Below are 4,553 nucleotides of genomic sequence, written 5' to 3' on the forward strand. Positions count from 1 at the left end.
CAATTCTTGTCATGGGGCTACCATAGTTCCATGCCCACAGACTACCAATTCTTGTTATGGGGCTACCATAATTTACTGATGGTAGCCAACTCGGCTACAAGGTACCGTTGATTATGCAATGATTTAAAGGATGGAAGATTTATGGATATGAAAGTATTTTAATAACACACATATTTCCAATAGAGGAAATCTGTTTTCAGTTCAGGAATATAGGACTATTAGTCACCATCCTTGGGCTACCATTTTCTGAAATTGGAAGCCCACTGGGTCTACCAAAGAAAAAAGTTAATTTCGAACCCTGTAGGTGAATGCCAAATTTTGCCAAGTCACAAGAAATTGATGTGAATTAGTGGTACATTACCAGAGGGCAGACTGTAGTCTAGGTGCTATCCATGGCTTCAAATCTCAAGATCTCACCACCAAATCTAGGGCAATGAAAAATCGTGAAATAGAAGTTGTTTTTTTACGATTCAAGCCAATTTTGTACTGAAATACTAAATTTTATATAACTCCAGCAGCTATAATTATGGTATATGATTGGTTAATTAGAAGTGTAGGGAAAGAAATATTGTTTTCTGATTGGTTGGTTTAAGGGCAATAGTGAATTGTTATTGACTTGATGATAGGGAGACAATAGCAGATATTTACACTCCTAATGGAATATTAAACATAAAAGAATGTCTGTAATGTGTACAAATTTTGTTGTTGTGTGTCAAAATGATAAAAACTGGGATATCTTGTGAGTCACCACAATAGGGGAACATCAAATTTTGGTGCATCACTAGAAATTTTGCGCGTCAGTGAGTGGTGCATCAAATTGGCTTAGAAGGCACACTCACCACATAGTAAGAGATAGGGGAACACTAAATTTTGGTGCGTCACTAGAAATTGTGTGTGTCAGTGGCATATCAAATTGACTTAGAGGGTACACTCACCACATAGTAAGAGATAGGGGAACACTAAATTTTGGTGCGTCACTAGAAATTGTGTGTGTCAGTGGCATATCAAATTGACTTAGAGGGTACACTCACCACATAGTAAGAGATAGGGGAACACTAAATTTTGGTGCGTCACTAGAAATTGTGTGTGTCAGTGGCATATCAAATTGACTTAGAGGGTACACTCACCACATAGTAAGAGATAGGGGAACACTAAATTTTGGTGCGTCACTAGAAATTGTGTGTGTCAGTGGCACATCAAATTGGCTTAGCGGGCACACTGAATGCTAAGTGTTGGTAATGTAGTATTGCCAAATGACATATGCCGTTTTTTGTATTAGTTTTGGTCGAATGTAAAACACATAGTGCGTCATCTATGCTATGGTTACTCTGGTTTGGTAGTAGAACGTCTGGACACATTTTTCTGTTTTTTTAAATAATTATAAACAGATGTTCTTTTTATGAATTTGTAACTAGAATATGTGAAAATAACAGAGAGCAAACTTTTATTGAGGTAAGGTGATAATTTCTGGAAATACAAAATCATGTGCACACATTTTATTTGTAACAGAATTCTAACCATGTTGATTTTATGATACACTTTATGTAACTATTTACACCTATTTTGAAATGAGTTTTAGAGTTTGAAAATTGTTTTTATTCAATTTCCATTGTCTTAAACCACAGCCGCTTTTACGGCACTGTTTAAGACGCACCATCAAAAGGATATTTTGCAGTGTCGTGGAAGAAATATCGGCTCTGGTTTGTGAGAATGTCAATTTCATACAACTACAAATACTATAATCATTTACAAAAGCTACCACTAGAGGGCGCAGTAGCCACCACTAGAGGGCGCAGTAGCCAATTGGGTGTGAATGTGACATCATTTCCGATGATTTCGTCGGCCACAACTGATCATGATTGTAGGGTTGAGAATTATTATAATTTTTTTATAAATTGATCATAATTGTTGGTTTGTGATATTTAGAGGGTTCAAATATGGATTTTTGTAACCCAAATAATGTATAAAGACTTGTAATGGCATTTGCAATAAAATTAATGTGATTCATTAGTGGTAGATCTGCACTGTCTGTAGTGATAGTTTTGTTTTGTGTGTACTAATATGTGTGTGTGTGTGTGTGTGTGTATGTATTTATGTGTATGTGTGTGTGTGTATGGATGGATGGATGGACAGGTGTGTGTGTATTTATGCATGTATGTACGTACTGGTGTGTGTATGTATGTATGTATGTATGTATGTATGTATGTACGTACTGGTGTGTGTATGTATGTATGTATGTATGTATGTATGTATGTACATTTGTATGTATGTATGTATGTATGTGAATGCATCTATGTTCATCATGAAATCTATCTCTGTGACTGACCCTGTATGAGTCTATGTTTTAACACACACACACACACACACACACGTGTACATACACACATTAGGATTATACCGAAATACATAAACACACAACACAGAAATGAAATGTCATTTTATTTTGTTTTCAAACTTATTTTGAAGGATTTTATTCACCCTCAAAAAATGGCAGTATCACATGTAAGTACGGGTAAAACTCAAAATCCGTACTTTATGAAGTATTTTAAAGTTAACTTAGTTAACATAATTCATGTCAATTATCACAAAATTTTACTGAAAAGTTACACAATTCACAATTTTTTTGATGTTTACTATGAGTCATAGACTACTGTGTACAGATACAACCATTGACACACAAGTGTTTACAAGTGGAACTTGGTACAACGTAAGTAAATGTATTGGATTACTAATGTTAGGCACATGTTAGAACTACAGAGACTTATATTACATTTCATGGTTTGATAAGAACAGTTTTATGGCCTCTTTATGTGTACATGAAATTCCTGGGGAACTTCAAATTTGTTTGCAAATATGAGTTATTATGTAAAGGCCATACACAACTGTTCATATCAAACCTTGAAATGTAATACAAGTCTCTGTCGTTCCAACATACTGTGCAAAGTTTTATTGATCCAATTAATTTATTTACATTCCTCATTTGTAACAAGTTCCTTTTGACAATGTTTGTCTGTCACTGGTTGTACATAAAATGCTAGAGGAATCTCAAATTCATGTGAATGTGAGCTACTCTGTAAAGAGGCCATGCAACTGTTCTTATCAAACCAGGAAATGTAATACAACTCTCTGTACTTCCAACATGCTGTGGTAAGTGTGATTAAAACTAAAGTTAATTTTCCAGTTTGTGACAAGTTTCACTTGTAAATACTTGCCTGTCACTGGTTGTAATGTGTTTACTAAGGTAGGAGAAAGGAAATCTATGTAAGAATACCTTGTGCTATAATTTTGATGTGAAACCCTGGTAGAAAAAAAAAGAGAACTTGGGTACTTCTTAAGTTAATGGAAATACTGATAGAAAACCTGGAATATATTTGGCAAATTCATCCCAAACTAAAACATTAGATGCTGTATTACAAATTGGCAAGATTTAAAGTTTGATTGGCATTTTTGTTAGGCTAGGGTGTTCCACAAGGGTGACATGGCTTGATTACTGTTTGGGTGAAATGTTATACAAATTATAGTATAAAGTTGTGTAATGCAATGCCAGTGAGTTTTGAGTTTTTTGAATGTTTGATTTGCATTTTTGTCAGGTTAGGATGTTCCAATATGGCTTATTTTCTGTTTGGATGAAATGTAATACTAACTGATCAGTTATTCATAACCCAATCTGATTAAAATCTGATGTGGTGAAAGCAGCTAGATGTCTTTATTTACCTCTATTTCCATCGTTTTGTGTCGTTTGTTTTGTTCATGGTGATCGATGCCTTCAGGAAGATGGCAGGGGGCGATCACCCGGAACAAAACAAATGAGCCAAAACCAGGAAACAGGTAAATAAAGACATCTAGCTGCTTACAAAATGTTAGATTTTAATCAGATTGTTAATAACCATGTCAAATGAGTTTTGTAAATCTCCCTAAAATGATCTTAACTTAAATCACTGACTGAACTAACACAAGAAAAATCTTTGGTAAAAGTTAAAAGAAAGTTAAGAGTTAAAGCTAAAGAGTTTGCAGGTGTGCACTGAAATTGAGGTAAAGTCTGGCAGTATTGGTACAGCCCAAGAAATGGAATACTCCAAAAATGGACTGCTCCAATGAATGGAATGCTCCATTAAATGGATTAGTCCAATGAATGGAATGCTCCAATAAATGGAACAGTCCAATGAAAGGAAAATTCCCATGTATGTTTCAAACTAAAAATGACAAAAAAATGACTAACTTATATTTACTAGACTATATCAGAGGTTTACGTTGCACCAAGTATAACACCATGCACAAGTCAAGTTGAACAAAAAATATGGAATTTATACTCTGGTCATTCTACGTCACAACAACATGCGCATATGTCATGACAACACATCGTCGTGTGGGTGCAGTAAGATCGTATCTGCCTATACATGTACAATTACATAGCAGATACGATCTTACTGCACTCACGTGACAACATGTCTATGTCATGTGCACTGGTTCTACTGTGTTTGAAACGTGAGTCAAACATTAAAAATTGACATTATTTCCCTCGATTTTTTTTTTATATTACTGGCGCTGGTATA

The sequence above is a fragment of the Glandiceps talaboti genome, chromosome 19 (genome assembly GCF_964340395.1).
Source record: "Glandiceps talaboti chromosome 19, keGlaTala1.1, whole genome shotgun sequence".
In the NCBI taxonomy this organism is placed as follows: domain Eukaryota; kingdom Metazoa; phylum Hemichordata; class Enteropneusta; family Spengelidae; genus Glandiceps; species Glandiceps talaboti.